The following is a 17,110-nucleotide window of genomic DNA, read 5'->3' on the forward strand; positions in this document are numbered from 1 at the left end:
CATTATCACCTCATTTTCTCCCCAGCGTCGTGCTCCCACAGTCAATAGCCAGCATCTGATCTCTGGTGACACGGGCTCTGCAAGTCACACGGCATTGTTCCCGTTCCCAAAAATGAACGAGTGTAAACTCACAGTTGAGCTGCTGGTGTGAATTCTCATGGGGAAAAAAAAAAATGAGAGAAAGATAGAAAACTTTACATCCACTTCCTGCCATGAGCTGGAAGTTGGGTTTCTACCAGTATTTGTGCCAATACAATTTTGCAGCACAAGTGGCTGTGGAAAGTGAACACAAGTAGGGGCATTTTTTAAAACAAGGCCAAAAACAAGACCCCAGTTTCCCTGCCAGCTGGTAAGTCAAAACCTACCATGATAAAGAGCTATCAACATGCATTTTCACATGCAAAATGGCGATTTCTGGCACTGTTTCATGATGTGTATCTAAACAACACGCAACGTGTACAAGCGCCCCTTGATTCTGGCTTCTGATGGCTTAGTTTGTGTCTGCGCTGCTAGAAAGCAGGTGAGAACCAAAGCAAGTCTGCACACACCCAGCCAGCTGGGCTAAATCAATTTAAAATAACACTGCGTGTTAAAAGATTTGTGACTTGGCATGTTAGATCAGATCTCCTATTGTAGGAGACTGCCTCTTGCTAAGTGGGCACAGACCTCCCAGGGGTCTGATCTGCCTCTGGTTGCTTCCACAAACCAAAGTGACAATATTGCTAAAAGAAGCTGACACCAGGACACCAGGGCCAGACGTCTTCCACTGACCCAGGGACAAACAAGTCCCTGTCATCTCTTCACTGTGACGCAGCACTGTTTTGCCCAAGGAACTCCAGGCCACAAGACAGCATCCAAACTAAGAGCTTAGCTTCTGCAAGCAGTGCCTTTGGGGCAGGGAAGTAAAACTTGCATGCTCAAGCCGTCAACCTCAAGCCAAGACAGGAGGATGCATGCATAGGTTAAAAGAAAAAAACAAAAAACCCTTCCCATCAGGCACAACCTCTCTAGCTTTGCACTGAAACCCATACATTTCGTGGGCCAGATTCTGCAGTGATCTAAGGAACCCAATGGACGGAGCAGCAGCTGAGGTATCAGCCCTCTATCTCTCTCCATCCTGACACGAAAGGAAAGAGATGACAAGTGACAGAGGAAATTTTAGCGAGATAGACTTGGGAAAGCAAAAAAGACTCCCAGTCGCACAATGATGGTCTATTCTCCTGATCGTAAGGACTAATCCTCTTCGGTTTTTAATTGGCATTTGGGATAAGCTGATTTAAACCTCTTCACCTTGTTGGGTCCCCCCCCCCTTTCCTTTCTTTCTTCTCTCTCCTCTCTCTCTCTCTTTTTTTTTTTTTGGCCCAAATAACAACGCTGCCACCACCAAGTTCCCAGCACAATGACATCTTTGTATGAGGGAGAGAAAAGAGGAAAGAAGAAGGGGGGAGAAAAAACACGCTGAACCAACTCTAAAACAATGAGGAGTTTGTGAATCAAGCTAGGCCGCTGGCAAAGAACCTGCCTCAGCTGTGCCTCATTAATAAAAGCACTGTCTATGGTCAGACCCAGACTTCAGTCCATTCCCATCTCCCCTTCCCTTCCCACTCCCCCCACCGCCGCAGCAACCTTTTACCAGGGTCAAACTCTGAAGAGCCTGTGAGAAGAAGGGCTACCCACAATTGTGGGAATCCTCTCCGCTGTCACCTTCAAATTTAACTTATTTTGGAGCAAAAAAAAACCCCAAACCCAACCAACACCTGCTCACATGCCCTAACCTCCAGGTGGTGGGGGAAAAAACCCTGCCTGAATGCAATCCATCGGCACTTGTACACATTAAGTGTTGATACTGTCCATAGTCCCTATGCCTTGCTAGTAGATTATAAAGTGATTAACAGATGAGTGATCAAAGAGGTAGATTCATGCTCTTGATTGATCACTCATCTGTTAATCACTTTATAGACAGGTAGACTCATGCTCCTGACTATCTCTTTATATTCAGATGCCATTCCACCACCACAAGCATCTCCCTCTTCCACGTCAGCGTTTGCGTCTGCATCTCATTGATACTGAGGCCCTTTTGACAGTAAAAAGGAACCTTAAAAGTCATCTAAATTGTGACTTACATCCACTTTCAAAGCACTTTCTGCTGCCAGAGGGGTGTAACTGGTCCTCAGTGAAAATAGGAATCGGGTGCCTTTATTTCCTCAAAGAGAAAAATGATTCTGTCTGCCGGTTACCAGCTCTTTCAGTTCAACTGGCTCATATTTGGGGAGGGTTTTTTAGCACCTCAGCTCCTGGACTTGAGTTATGGGGTGGGGGGGCGAGGAATCTCTTTTTTTCCCCTATTCCATGAAATGCAAGTTTCAAGTCCAGGTTGTCATGGAGAAAGACTCAAAATTTTGCCATGAATTCAACTTAAAGGCACAGAAGCTACAAGGAAGGAAGGGTGGAAAGCCCCACCACTTACGACTTCAAAAATCTCATGTCTGCCAGTCCAGTCTCTCATGACTTTTCAAGCATCAGGATTAAACAGTGCAGAAATACAGATGACAGGCAGGAGATGGAAAGGAAAGAGGCACAGACAGCAGAAAGATGCAGTTTGCCATGTTGAATGGGAAGTCAGTTAGAAGGCAGTAATGATGTGCTCCTTTATAGACTGCCAGGCTGTGTTCCCAGGACCTCCAAATCCCACTCGCTCTCTCACATAGGCTTTGGGTAACCGCTGCACCTGTTTCACAGGTGGGAAAGCCTGCACACAGGGGGACTGATTCTCCTAAGAGAGATGGCTCTTCCCTTGGCTGGATCCCAAACTCCATTGCTGAATCCCCGGGTGCTCTGAAACAAATTAGTTTCCACAGCCCAGGAGAGCTGTACGGATAAATTCATGACAAAAGGTGATCACGTAATGCTGTACTCGGCTATGTAGAAGAGAGACTTTCAAGCAGGTATAAACTACAGGCCCATCCACTTTAAGGCCCCTTCCCACTTGGGGCCTGAGTGGAAACAAGAATCTAGCGTAGCAGGATGGAGAGATCATAACGCAGTCCAAGCCCCAAGAGCCATGGGAATGAGACACCTAAAAACCTTTGGTGGGCTGGCCCACGTAAACAGCAGGGATGGGAACAGAGCCCAGCAGACCCGGTACCTAATCCCTGCTCTAGATACATTTGCAACATAAAACATAACTGTGGGAGCTTGTATTCTTGCAACCCGGTCTTATACCCAGTCCATAAATACATGGCTTAGAAGAACTCATGCTCTCTACATCATGACTGCATGCCTCTGACAGAGACATGCCCTGGCTTTGAGAGCTTATAGATCCTGTCCAAAGCAATCCACTTACCAGGGAATTCCAGATGAGCTTCCCCAGGTCCACAGATGGCTTGAGCAGAGTATTGCCTTAAAAACAGGACCCACGCTTGATCCTAAGAGAGAAAGAGAGGAAACCTTGTGTGTGTTAGATGGCCACAGACAATCCAGGGGTACTGTGGAGGTTGGGGAGGAGGTCTGCGGTTCTGCACCGGTTGTCAGTGACTTTGCAAAGAACAAGGCAAGGGAAAATCAGGCCCTCACGTGTTCACTTGATCCTGTGGCTGCTTGCATCAGGATGCACAGATCCAAGCAGGGTCTAGAGATAAATGCTCATCACTGTGAGCTGCCTGTCTGCTGTTCCTGCTGGGAGATTTATCCCCAGAAAACCCCAATGTGGCAGAGAACTGTTTTTATCCCTCGGAGAGGCAAATTGCAAAAAAAAAACCCCAACCAAAACATTGCCAGCCAAGTGGATCAGCTCTGGAACAAGCTTCCAGAAGTAAATGGGTGAACCTGGAGTCCTCTAGGGCACACGGTACAACCTTCCTGCTTGGCTCAGCTTCTAACAATATCAGCCGCTGCATACTCCCCTTCCCCACCACAAACCGCAGCCTGACCCCAGGCACAGCACCCCATAGCACATTAAGGGATGCTTGATAATTTGCCACCACCGATCTACTTCACATGGAAGGCGTTCAGATGCTCTGGGGACAGGGGGCAGTACCAAGGGCTAAAACAAAGGTGAATGAGGACAAAGCATTCCCTGCACCCTGCTCAGATTCACAAAAGCCCCATTTCCAGACTTGCAATTTCAACTATAGCATCATCGTCCTCCCCCCACCCCACAAAACCAGCCCTGACTGAGGATCTGAGAACATAAATGCTGTAGCATCCCGATATTAAAAAAAAAAAAGTCAGCAGCAGCCACAATGACAGAGCTGATAATCCTCTTTCCACGAAAAAGTAAACACAGCAAACCACCATTCCCATCACGTTAGCGGAGCAGCCATTCTTCCTCTCATTCGCATGTGGCAGGTCTCCTCTCCCTGATCCCACAATAGCAGAGGGACTTGCTGAGAAGCAAGAAAAAAAAAAAAAAAATCGGAAGGGTTTTGTCTTTGCAGCTGGCTCTGCCCAGCACTTCCTGATGTACTTAATTCTGCTTCGTGCTGGAGGTCTCCCATAGCAAAACTGCCTACAATGCTGTTGTAAAAATATTCGACCGGACCTTCAGCGGTCATCAAGGGGTGCAATCACCTGCATTTCAGTGGATGCATACCCGTCCACCCCAGCAGAGGATCTGGATTGCATTGTTTAGGATCATTATCATCAACTGCTATATTCCTTTCCAGCAAGGCTTAATTGGCTTTATTTATTGACAGGGCTAGTGAACTCAGGGCACCTGCCTTGCCTTTTTTCATCCACAGCTGTTCAAGATCCGTGCATTTATTGAAACTTCCCAACACCGACCCTTAAAAAAACCGACACGTTTTGGTATAGAGGCGGACAAAGCAGCAATTTGGGTCAGGTTGCAATACCTTTGCTTGTGCACAAATCCCACCCTGTTTAGTGGGAGTAACCGGATGACAGTCTGAGCAGAGAGAACCAGCAACCCCCAACTCCCCCAGGTCACTACTGAGTAAGTGGCAACACTGAGAATAGCACCCAGGTGTCTTGACTCCTACACCTCTTCCCTCCCAGCTCTGATGTGAAGCCAAGCCTACCAAAAAACCCTGGAGGAGTGGGAGGAAAGGGGGGAGCCAGCGCTGACTAAGGTTATAAATAAAAGCGGTGAGAATGTGACTAAGTAGGTGCTGCTAAGCTAAATAACTAAGAGCCTTAGCACATTTTTGCAAGCTTTAGGAAAGCATTTTCCATTCTTGGATAAGTAAGTTGGCAGGCAAAGGCAAAAAAAAAACCAAACCCCACAGCTGCTTCCCCTTTGTACCTTGGGCTAACATATATAACTGGGTGAAAGGGATTCCAGTGGGGCATGCAGACCCCAAGATATTATTCTCACTTACAGTCAGAACCCTTTTCCTCCTCTCCATTGTAGCACCATAAATGAACATGACCATAAGTACTCTTTAAAGCCCCTTCCTATGCCACAGCAGCACAAAATAAGGATCAAACCTGCTTTTATTATAGTACCACTGAGACCTCCCCAGGTACTGTATCTGCATACTGCAAGAAGGTAGTTGCCTGCCACGCAGGGTTTACAACAAGCAAAGAGGGGAAGAACAAGGTAACAGAGAGATAAATAGTCTTGCATTCGAATGTGTTTTTACCAAGTCTATAAAGAATGCTTCCTTAAGGCCAGGCCTGTCCTCCCAGCTGCAATAAAAAAAGAGAGGCTTGTTATATAGTGTCACTCTTCCCTGTAAGTACCCCAGAGCCAACCACATCACGCCATGATATGGCAACCTGGCATTAAAACAGAAGCCAAAGCTATTCCAAGCTTTGACCCTATACAGACAGAAATATGCTGCACTTCAAACACTGGAGGGGTCCCAAAGAAGGCAACTGGGTTATTTCCCATTTAAAGTCTTTGCAGGATGGCAGTCTTAGGTTCGCAGAGCCTTTCACTTAGATGGGAAGCAAAGAAAAAAAATACGTACGAAAAGTGCGTGAGATTTTGAAAAAAGACCATCTCCCACTATAACCTCAAGTCTACATAGTTACATATAGAATATCATACTGGCTCAGTAGTGATAACCACAAAAATGCAAAAATCGTGGCAGGAAACCCCCCCCCCATGAAATGCACTTAAAAAAAAAAATCATCAGGTCTTTTTTATTATTTATTTGGGAGCTCCTTTCATCTTCCTTCTTCTTGGTCCTGTTTGGTTGTGACTGAGTCACATCATCAAGCTTTTCTCTGCATCTTTCAGGGATACAAACTTACTTGCTATAATAATAATAATAGTAATAATAGGCTGGAATTCTGCCTTCATTGTAGGGCTCCAGTTGCTAAGGTTTTAAGGAGGGAAAAAAACCCATAAAATGTTATGAAACTTGCTATAAAATCATAAGAGTTGAAATGCAGGTGGGTTATATCATAGACACAGAGTAGAGATAGAGATAGAGATAGAGATAGAGATAGAGATAGTTCTTTCGCTCGTCTATGTGAGAAGCACACCAGTACGTGGATACAAGGCAAATATAACTACGCACATACACATGGGCTGATTTTCCATTACCCTGAATGGCTGCAGAACGCCACGTTCCGATTTGACCGTGTTTCATGCGTACTTTCCTCAGAAATAAATGACAACCCCAAGTGCAGAGCAATGGAAATCAGGAGCTGCAGATTTTTTTTTCTTTTTACTGGGAAAAAAATAATTGATTAGAAGTCCACCAAAAAAAGGAAAAGAAAAAAAGAACGGTTCTGGAAATGCAACCTCGTTGCCAGTGACACTCAGAGAAAATTCTGAAATTGAGTTGAAAATTCGCAAGTTGAGTTTTTAAAAAACTAAGCTGACGCCATCTGTTCTGCGGTAGCCCACACATCTATATTTTTAAAGGCCACCACACATTTTTTTCACCAACCCTGCTGATAGCTGTGTGTAAGAGAATGGAAGCAGTTAATTCATTTGTGCTTTCGGCCCCCAACCCCTACCCAAAAAAAACAGACAACAAAAAACACCTTGGGGTTTCTTACTCTAAGACAACTGTCTCGATGTACAAACCCCCGGAGAGACGAGGGAAAGGTAGGTTTTGACCTTGGCTAGCAGCATCACGGGCGATGTTGTACCCATGGCCAGGGGTTTTTTTGCAACACAGAGGTCTTCATTTCCACAATGAACTTGAACTCTCCAATAAAATACGAACTTTCGTTGCTACCTGGGAGAACTCTTACAATCTTTTCTCCTGTGCCTGAAGACGGATGCTTGTGCCCGAAAGCTGGCAAATAAAGATTTTTTTTTGCAAAACTCGAGTTGGTCTAAGAAAAGGTATCACCTCTCCCAAGAGTTCTGATTCAAGGATTTTATATCGAGATGGAGATCTCCACGTTAAAGAGATCCCCCCCTCCCATACACACGCGCGCACGCACACACACACACACACACGCTGAAGACGTAGCCTCAGACTAGCCGAGATAAATCCAAATCCTTGCCCACAGGTAATCCTGCCACTACCTCTCCATGCCACGACTCTCCGTGGGGTGAACAATGCAAGTGCTATGTCATGCAGTGAGCTACCAGCACATCACTCATTACCTGCGAGGAGGATCGGCCATTTTAGAGATGCCAGCTGCCTAAAATGGTGGATTTCCATCTTTCCCCCCCCCCGCCTCTTTCTCTTCTATTCCTTCCCCCCCGACACACATGCACACACCCGGGTGTAAGCCGGGAGCAGGGAGAGAGCTCGGTATTCGTGGCGTGGTGCGGAGGAAGGTAGGCCACGGAGCACCGAAAGCAGCAAGTTAAAAAATGAGACCAGCAGCAAAGAAAGGATGCGCTTCGGCTCAAAAAAGGCCTATCTGCCTTTGGCTTTTGTGTGCCCTGCGGAAGGAAAAAGGCAGAAAGACATCCCGTTAAAATCTCCATTTGGGAGATGACAGCGAGGGGACATCTGGGGGGCAGGAGGGGGGCGGAAAAAAAGTCTTCCGTTTTTTCTTTGCCGACCCCCCTCTGCCTCCCCCCACAATCCTGCTTTGACTTTTCCCACAGAAGTAGCCAACCTCCAAGAATGCAAATGACATTCATTATGCAAATGCATGCAAATCAGGTTTAACTATCGGAAGAGGGGCTCGGAATTTCTAATGGGTTAACTCTTTCGCTCGCGGCCGCGATGACAATCCTGAAAGAGCCAGTGTCTTCCCGTGGCTTTTTATTTTCTTTGCCCTCTTCCCCCCCATCCTCCCTTCGATTCCTCCTTCCCACACAAGCCATTTCTCAACCACCGCCAAGCTCCCGCCCGCCACTCCCACCCCAAAACGGACCGGCAATCGGTGGCACAAATGCGGCACCCGCCTCTTGCCAGTGGCTTGGTGGCCCCACTTTGCACGAAAGCCTAAGGCTGAGTGAACAGAGAGGGGGAATCGGGGAAAACAAAGCAAAAAAAAAAAAAAAAAAAAAAAAATTGGCATGGGAACGACCACCCCTTCGTTAAACGCATCTGCGGGAGAAGAAAAACAAAGCAGGCTTAAGCCCAGAATGGAAAACACAGGCCTCTGTAGAGCATAAACCCTTTCGGTGATAAATCAGGAAAGGCATATATATACACACACACACACACATACCTATCTATAGCTACATATACACATACACACACATACATACATATGCACATGTATACATACATACACAAACACACCCCTAAGACCCAGGACTTTAAATTGTGAGCTGCCAGCTGGAGGCGCAGAATTTATGTGCCTCTGCCCTTTCTCAGCCAAAAAGAACCAAAAAAAAAACCCCCCAAAAGACATACAATTTTTTTTTAAATGCTTAAATTTCCTTTTTTTTTTAAATGAAAAAATAAAAGGGTCCTTTTCCCACAAGGGTGAATGACCAAATGCCCATAAGCATGAAAGGAATGAATGAGGAAAAGCATTACAAGACAAGGAAGAGCACAGGGGCCCAATTCAGGAGTTCCCCCTAAGCCTTACTTGGGGGAACGCTGGCGTCCGGCTGACTTGAACGGCTATCTGTCTATGACTTAAGGCCTGCAGAGCAGTGTTTAGAGACCAGGACTTATCCACCACTCCAGAGCCCTTAATTATTTTTCTACAACTGCATATTCCAGTCTCACAGAATAGTGTATATGTATACAGGCACTCAGATGCTATAATGATAGATACAGAACGAAGACACACACGCACACACACACCAACATGGCATTCATCTCTCTGTAACCAAACTAAATGATCCTGAGCTATTCAGCATGCTAAACACAAAGAAAATGTCAAAATTACAGGGACTGTGAAGATTAAAATGACTTGGGGAGGGGGGAGCAGGATGATATAAAATACATACCGTATATAGTTTCATCCTAAATACTGAATAGAGCGGCTGTTATTAATTAGCACCAATAAAACAGTTTAATAATTATAGCTGCCGTTTGGCTAGGAATTACAAGCACAGCAAGTGTGGGCAAAAACATCTTATTTCTGGTCCTATAACACCCACCTGCTTATTTCAGCCACCTGTTCTCTCTTGGCATTTCAGATGTGAGCTCTTTGGGACAGGATTTGCAAATCGATCAAACTGCAGAGGCTCTCTCAAAGCTGGCGCTCATGGGCGCAGAGCTAAAGACCCTAAAACGGGGCTGAGTCTCAGACGGTGTGAAAAGCACTGAAAAGTCAAGTCTCTTTTAGCATATCTCCAGCTAGGAAAGCCGGTAATTCAGATGCACTAGCCCTTTTTGAAAAACACTGGCCCATTTTTGCACAGTTTGTTATGCAGCAGGGCTCCAACATGATCCGAGTCTTTGGATGCCTTTTCAATATTATGGTTTATTAGAGGATTATGAACCTCAAGGGTTCAAAAGTCATGCATCAGTGCTTCCCATCCCCCTCGTCTCCCCCCCCAATATAGTAAGATTTTAAAAATGACAAACATATTTGCCGTACTGCTTTTGTCTCCCAGTCTCCATGCTGATGACTGCATTCAGGTCATGATTTTTAAGCTCTTCTCTGCAGCCCTTCTTAGTTTGTATTTTTCAATGAAAGCTGAGGAGTTGTGTATGAGCCATGTGAATCCACGCGCTAGAATTAAATATAAGTTTGAATATTTTTGAAGTGGGGGGGAGGGGAGAAGATTTTTAAAAAAAATAATATCAGAGTGGAGAAAACTCCTCCTAGTCAAACAAGGATCAACCAGATCTGGTTTTTGGTTGTTGTTTTCTGCAAGCATGCGCTGTTAGGCTCACAGGATCATCAAAAACACCAGCTGTTAGTAGGTGCATCTCGTCTGCATTTTCCAGGCAGCATCTGAGAAACCGACACAGACAGCTACTTATTACTAATGACTAACATGCAACATCATTATCATATCGCAGTGCTGAGAAAGCAAAACTTCGAATGCTATTTTTTTTCTTTTACGGAGACACAAATAGCTCGTAGATTGCCATGTACTCAAGGTGGGGACGAGTTAGGAGTCACTTAGCGAATACCTGGTGTCAAAAGTCATCCCAGGAGTCAGCAGAATGACATCAAGAATGAACTTGGATTGCTTGCGGGGGGTGGAGATGGTTTTGTCATTATAGAAAGTGGTTGGGAGTTGAATATCATGATACAAGGGGATTATCTGAGCCCTCCATCTCCTTGAGTCATGGGGATAAGCGAGAAGCTCCATTATCATCAATAAAGAAAAATGTATTTTAAAATTCATGGTCAGAGTGAAGAACTTAAAATATCTTTCCTCTAAAAGCCACTAGAACAAAATGGTGAAATCAGAAGGATTCAGCTGGGGTCAGAGAGGCTACACATAGATAGTATTATTAATATTATTCTATTTAAGAGACCCGTATACTACAAGGTCTTGGATTTCTCCCAACTGATCAAAATGTTCATTAAAAGTTGTTTTCATGAAGTGGTGGATAAATGCTGTAATAATTTTCCCTGACTATCCACTCCACTCCCCTCCTCCACCCCAATACCTGGCCCCTTTTGCACTGGTTTTCTGCCACCAGGATCAGTTTGTGCTGGGATGAATATTCTTCCAATGTTTTGTCCAATGGAAAATAAGGAGAAATAAGAAATAGTGATTCTGGGTTTTTAAAAATTCAATCATAATTTTTGAACCAGCTCTGCATTCAAAAACTCATGCTGGGAATATCCCTCCAATCAGAAGATGAAATCAGTGTTTTGTAGCTTCTCTGACCAATCGCAGTTCATGTCGTAGATGCTTGTAGTGGACACTATGACTTTCTTATGTTTAAAAAAAATTGGATTTGTAAAGGCGAAAAAAAAAAGAAAGAATTGGGGAAAACGTGAACAAATGAAATGGAAGAACGGAAACAGTTGTAAATTAAAAATAGCGCTACTGAATTAATGCTGTTAGGAGGACAGCATATTCCAGGAAGCAGAAAATGGGCCAAGTTTTATTCCCTCTTCTGCCGTGAACTTGTTGAAAACAAGCCCTCCCCACCCCATGCCTTTCCCATCTGCAAAATGGGCGAAAGCACAAGAAATGGATGAACATCAAGCAGATGTTTGCGAAGAGCCAGGTACTCACCACTGCTCAGAGAATGAGGGGATTTTTCAGTGGAAATCCTCATTAAAAAAAAACAACAACAAAAAACCTCCCCAAACAGAAAAAAAAAAAAGTCTTCCATTTTTCAAGGAAAAGGAGAAGTCGGTGCTTTTTTTGGTGAAAACCTCATTAAACCACTAAAACACCCCCCGCCGAGGTACTCCCAGGGGCGACACTGCTTGGCACAGAATCAGCCTTCGATAAACTGAGCGCAGGGAAAAACATCTTGAAATCTGCATCCTTCCACGCCCCAAACAGGACAAATCGCACACATCGCCACCTGAGACGGCAATGCCCTTGCACTAAACCTAAGCCTGCGACATCACAGGTGTAGCCAGGCAACAGAATTAGCAGCGTTTCTAATACTTTCCCTCCTTGCATAGCCTGCTTTCCAATTACCCTCCCCCAGCTCACCTGGAAAAAAAAATGCTCTCTACCAAAACCATTCCCCGTTCAACCACAGCCTCATTCTGGATCTTCCCAATGTTGAAAGGACAAGTATTCGGCATTAGAAACGCTTCAAATTTTCCATTGGAAACAACTGATGAAAACCGGCTTTTTCATCCCATTTGAAACTTCCGTGGGAAATGTCCACTTGACTATATTTATAGGCAGCGGGATGGGAGGGGGAGGGGGGCTCACCTTAAAAAAACAAACCAAACCACATATTTGGATTTTAATCTAAAAAAAAGATTGGGGGGACAACATAAAAAGGGGAATTTCATGGTAATAAAAAGACACAAGGTTTGACCACTTCTATTCAGTGCTTTCTGGAGATGTCTCAAGATGGGCATTCTAATGATGTACACAAATGTACTACGCACTTTGGAAAAGCTTATCTGTGGAAAGAGGGGGAAGAGAGAGAGAGAGAGAGAGGGAATGAAATGTTTGCACCCAATTCTCACCACTTCTAGGGTCCCATAATACCACTCTGGCCTTAAAAGAGATGCATATATCATTTACCCACAACTTTAATGCAAAAAAATTAACAGAACTGAGAGCTGCACTCTTGGTAATCAAAATATTTTCACTGTATATTTTTTTCTTCTATATTTTCCCATGTATTTGCAAATATTCTCTTTTTTTTTCCATTTTACCAAATATGGATTTTAAAAATTACCCAATGTTGTTGCTGTTGCCACCATTTCCTTTTATGAGGCAAAAGCAGCTTTTCTTCCCTACCAAGTAAATAGCGGTTTCCAAGGGAGATACTCCACATTCTGGTTTTTCCAAATTAAGAAAAGAAAAAAAATCCCAGCCAATTAGTTGAATTTCAGGAAAACAGGAAATCGGAGCGAGGAAAACAAGGAATTGGCAAGAATTAGCAAGCAGATTTTTGCGCGAACGCAGCAACGAAGCAGGGATCGCCAGCAGCTCCCCATCGCTGGAGCTCGGGAAGAGTCGGGTTGTGCACCCTAACCTGCAAGATGGATCTTTGCGTACATACATATAGCATCAACTAAGCAAGACAACGCCGGTCAAAACATCCCAAAAATGTGGCCCGCAAGACTGACTTCCCATCTCTAAGCACCCCGTCCAGTCATCCAGAGAATATCTGAATTCACAGTCTGGACTGCAGGACCCAACACCCAAAACGTGCGAGGACAAAGCAGAAAATCAGGAGATCCCTTTAAAAACAGTAAGCAGCCTTTCTTCCTTACAGCAGATGGAAATAGCAACACATCGGCAGCTGGCAAGGGAACCAAGGCGCTGGGGGTGAGGGCCTGGTACCATTAAACCTCTATTTCCAGTGTTATTGGCCTGCCTTGTGCAAGGCATTGCCAGTCTTCCCTTCCAACCTAGGTCTACTTAAACAGTAACATTATTGGGATGGAGACTGCTCCCTTCTCTATGTACAAACAGTAGCTAGCACAATGAATTCCCAGTCTTGACCTCAGTGAGCAATACTAACCCAAATACCAATAAAAGCCCATTTCAAGGTAACCTGGACTTTTAACCACTCTTGCTGAGCACTGGAAGGGGAGAAAGAATAGAGTTTATAGGTGCTTTGCCAGCGCCCCATTATTTTAAGGAGTCTTATGACATCCAATGTCCTTAAAGTGCCAACTCACGGGGCGCTTGTACACATTATGCATTGTTTAGCTACGAAACGGCGCCAAAAATGGAGTCAAGGGATTAGATGAGACCGTGCTTCATTCACAACAAGCAAGTATCTAGCCCATTAAGTGACTCAAGCAAACCCGCAAAGGCTTGAAAACCAAAAAGCAACCCCCACCCCTACCCCCGCCCAAAATTTATTACTTAAAAAAAAAAAATCTTATGATTTTTTACATTGATCTCATGCATCTACCAGGAGCCCGACTCCAGTACTGAATGCTGAAGGTGAGCGAGGCTTTTCTCAACCACCCCCCTCTCTGGTTTTCCCAAAGCCCTTGGAGGCATGAACCTTCGAGAGTCAAATTTGCCCAGGACCCGCGTTCCTTAAGAAAGCAGGGCTCGTTTGCCTTCTACAAACTCTGAAGCGCTAACAAAAGCCCCTTTCAAACCCTTCCAGACGCAAGTCCTTCAGCTCAATTAGTCAGGCACACAGAGACACAAAAAAACCCTTCCATTCAGGCTAGTGGCTGGCTGTGGAGAACAAGGGGAAAGAATAGATCTTTCTCCAGAGCTTTCACTGGGTGTCATAACAAGCAGAAAGACCTCTTATTGGGGGATTATTACAGATAAGAGCCCAATGGAGGGGCAGGAGCTGGGATAGCAAAAGCAGGGAGGAATGTTTGGAGATGGAAATTCCCAAGCGGTGGAAGAGATACGCCGATCGTACTTCTCCTCCCCAAATGGCATTTCCTGGCTATCTAATTTGACCACAATCATTAGGATATGGGGGTGGTGAAATACACCCTTCTAGGTCAAATTTACCATTCTCTCGCGTCTTGTGCTTGGCAGCAATGAAGATAACGGCACGGAGATTGCTCCGATTGCACGCTCTGCGCGCCGGGCCCACGGACTGGAGAAGATTCGGGTCCAGGAAACCTCCAGACGCCTTCTGTTTGTCCCTCTGTGAGGCGACCCAGGACTCAGTGCCGTCGCTTGCTATTTTATCAGGAGGTTCATGTTATTTTGTGTTCTGTCTCGAGCCTCAGCTTGAGGAGGGGGGCCATGATATGAGAATTGCAGGTCTCCTGTACCCAAAGCTTTCTAGCCCTGCCAAGTGCAGACAGATTAAAAATGTGAACTGAGTGCATCCTAGAAATTCAAAGGAAAGGAGCTAAACCTTTTTTCCCTGCCATCTCATGATGTTAGAAACAGCACTCAGGATCTGCAGTCAACAATATTGGCATTCGGCTATTCCAAAGTAAATCTTGATCCTGAAAAGAGCCTGATTTTCAAAGGACAAATGTTCAACACTTGATGAAAACCAGGCTCTTTTAAGATGGCTGAGGCGGGGTAGGCAAAGCTGTTAGCCTGTTTTAAAAATCTACACTAGGATCTTTTTTTAATGGGGGAAGTGAGGGGGCGATGCACTTGATGTTCAATGTTTGTACAGCCCTCAGCATGCCGTTGCTACTCCATACCAACCAGAGCTTGGGACAGATCTGCAAAACGACTCTGACCCAAATTTCAAACCAGCCTCAGAGTTTGGTGCACAGATCAATGAATTAGGAGAACTCAGTATTTGGCACCCAGCTTATGACTTCCACTTCCAAAGGGGTTTAGAACTGGGTCCCTTTGCAAGGGCCTCTGAAATGGATAAATATTACTAGTCACTTTGGAAAATCATGGATCATAGTTCTGAGTCCTATGGCCAAAGTCGCCCTTCTTCCACAGCTACCTGTGCTAAAGAGACTATATTCCAGCCAGGGCTGACCTAGCCACACTACCATCTCCAAAACTCAGATAACCATAAAGGTCTCTAGACCAAGCAGTGGGTAGCTAAATAAAAACAGAAGAGGGTTTGATGGCTCCTGGCTGCAAACTCTGGTTTGACTCCAACTTATAAAGAAACATTGGCAAGGAAATGAACTGTACAGGATTTATAAAGCCTCCTAAGTTTGCTCTCCATGGGACCTTATGGTGCCTAAATCACTTAGATGCTCTCATAATTCCCACCACAGCCACAGCTGCCTTGTAAGGTCCACGAATACATTTGTAAATGTGGTGCAGACTGAACAGCTATCCAGGTAGGTACCTTTGTAAATCTAGTCCCACCACCAAAATAGAAAAATAGAAAATGAGGGCGGGAAGGGACCTCAGGAGGTCACATCTAGTCCGACCCCCTGCTCGAAGCAGCACCAGCCCCAACTACATCATCCCAGCCAAGGCTTTGTCTAGCCGGGTCTTCAAAACCTCCAAGGATGGAGATTGCACCACCTCTCTGTTCCACTGCTTTAGTACCCTCCTCCTGAGAAAGTTTTACCTAATATCCAAACTCAGTTTTCCTCGCTGCAACTTGAGCCCATTGCTCCTTGTTTTGTCAAAACAATACAGAACAAGGAAACTGAAAAAAGCAAACCCCTCAAAGCTGAGACATAAATATAAATATATTTGTCCCCATCTAGGACCTAATAAGCCTATGAAACTCACTGTAGCAAGACATCACTGACACCAAGAGCGGCATTCAAAAAAAAATAGCACTGGGTATTTAAACAGATAAGGGGGAAAATCCAGATTTAAAGGAGGATTAAAAAGAGTCCCAAGATTAGAAAAAGGAAATAAATCTTCCTGTTTCCATGCAAAATAAGGAGAAACTCTCTTGAGGCAGGATAGGCCACACCAAGGGGGTTTCTTGAATTTTCCTCAGCTGGACCTGGCTGCTACTAAAGCCAAGCTATGGGACTGTATGGACCTTGTGTGATCCCATCTGGCACATCTGAAACCTGGTCAGAGTGACTGGCATTAATCCGGGTGTAGCGGGACTGGCTGGCAGCTGGCATAGGGCAGCCAGCCTCTGTGGTGCTACATCAATTGACGGCATTGTTGAAACCCCCAGAATCCTAGTGTGGTCTAAGCCCTAATGGCCTGATCCTCCATGGCTGCGTAGAAAGGATGGAAAGTGGAAACGAGATATCTTTGCACCCACTCTCAAAGCCCTCTGCACTGCCAGGAGGGTACAAAGGGGCATTTCTATAATGGAGACTCGGATCCAAAGGCAATACCATTTATTTAGGATTAATCTTTATAAAACTTTGCTTTTGAGCTGCTATAGGTAGATTCGGATGATCCGAGCTGCGCTAAATCCCGCAGACTTTCATCGGAATTACTTAGCATTTGCACCCCTGTCCAAATCTGGTCCCTTCTCTAACAAATCAGAAACAGCCTTGAACAAAACCCCCGGACAGATGAGCGCCTCTTGAGGATTTTGGAACAAGAACCCAGGCCCTGACCCAAATTCTGCAGCTGACCTGCCACAAAGGACGGAGGCAAAACCCCAGAACCAAAAACCAACAGCGTGAATTTGCCCCTCCTAATAAAAACAGGGCATTTCATCTTCAAACACTGCTTTGCAGACATCAAAGCGCGTGGGAGATAAGATATCAATATTCCCATCATACAGATGGGAGGGAGGGGAAGGAAAATAAAGCATCAAGGGTTAGACTGAAACAAGCTTATAAATTAAATTTCTACTCACTTTAAGGAATC

General features: G+C 44.9%; 1 long non-coding RNA gene across 4 annotated transcripts in view; it reads right to left on the reverse strand.

Moving 5' to 3' along the window:
• Positions 1 to 17,110, reverse strand: part of LOC149861142 (uncharacterized) — a 51,006-nt gene that overhangs the window by 18,085 nt on the left and 15,811 nt on the right. For 2 of the 4 annotated variants that reach the window (XR_016443080.1, XR_016443077.1), the window contains exon 2: positions 3,344 to 3,425. This is a non-coding gene — a long non-coding RNA (uncharacterized LOC149861142). Of the gene's footprint in view, positions 1 to 3,343; positions 3,426 to 5,600; positions 5,647 to 6,511; positions 6,656 to 11,491; positions 11,570 to 17,110 lie in introns of those variants that run through there. The other 2 variants (XR_016443078.1, XR_016443079.1) reach the window with 2 other exon arrangements.

Source organism: Crocodylus siamensis, chromosome 6, assembly GCF_052110815.1.
Source record: "Crocodylus siamensis isolate JL-2025a chromosome 6, ASM5211081v1, whole genome shotgun sequence".
Classification (NCBI taxonomy): domain Eukaryota; kingdom Metazoa; phylum Chordata; order Crocodylia; family Crocodylidae; genus Crocodylus; species Crocodylus siamensis.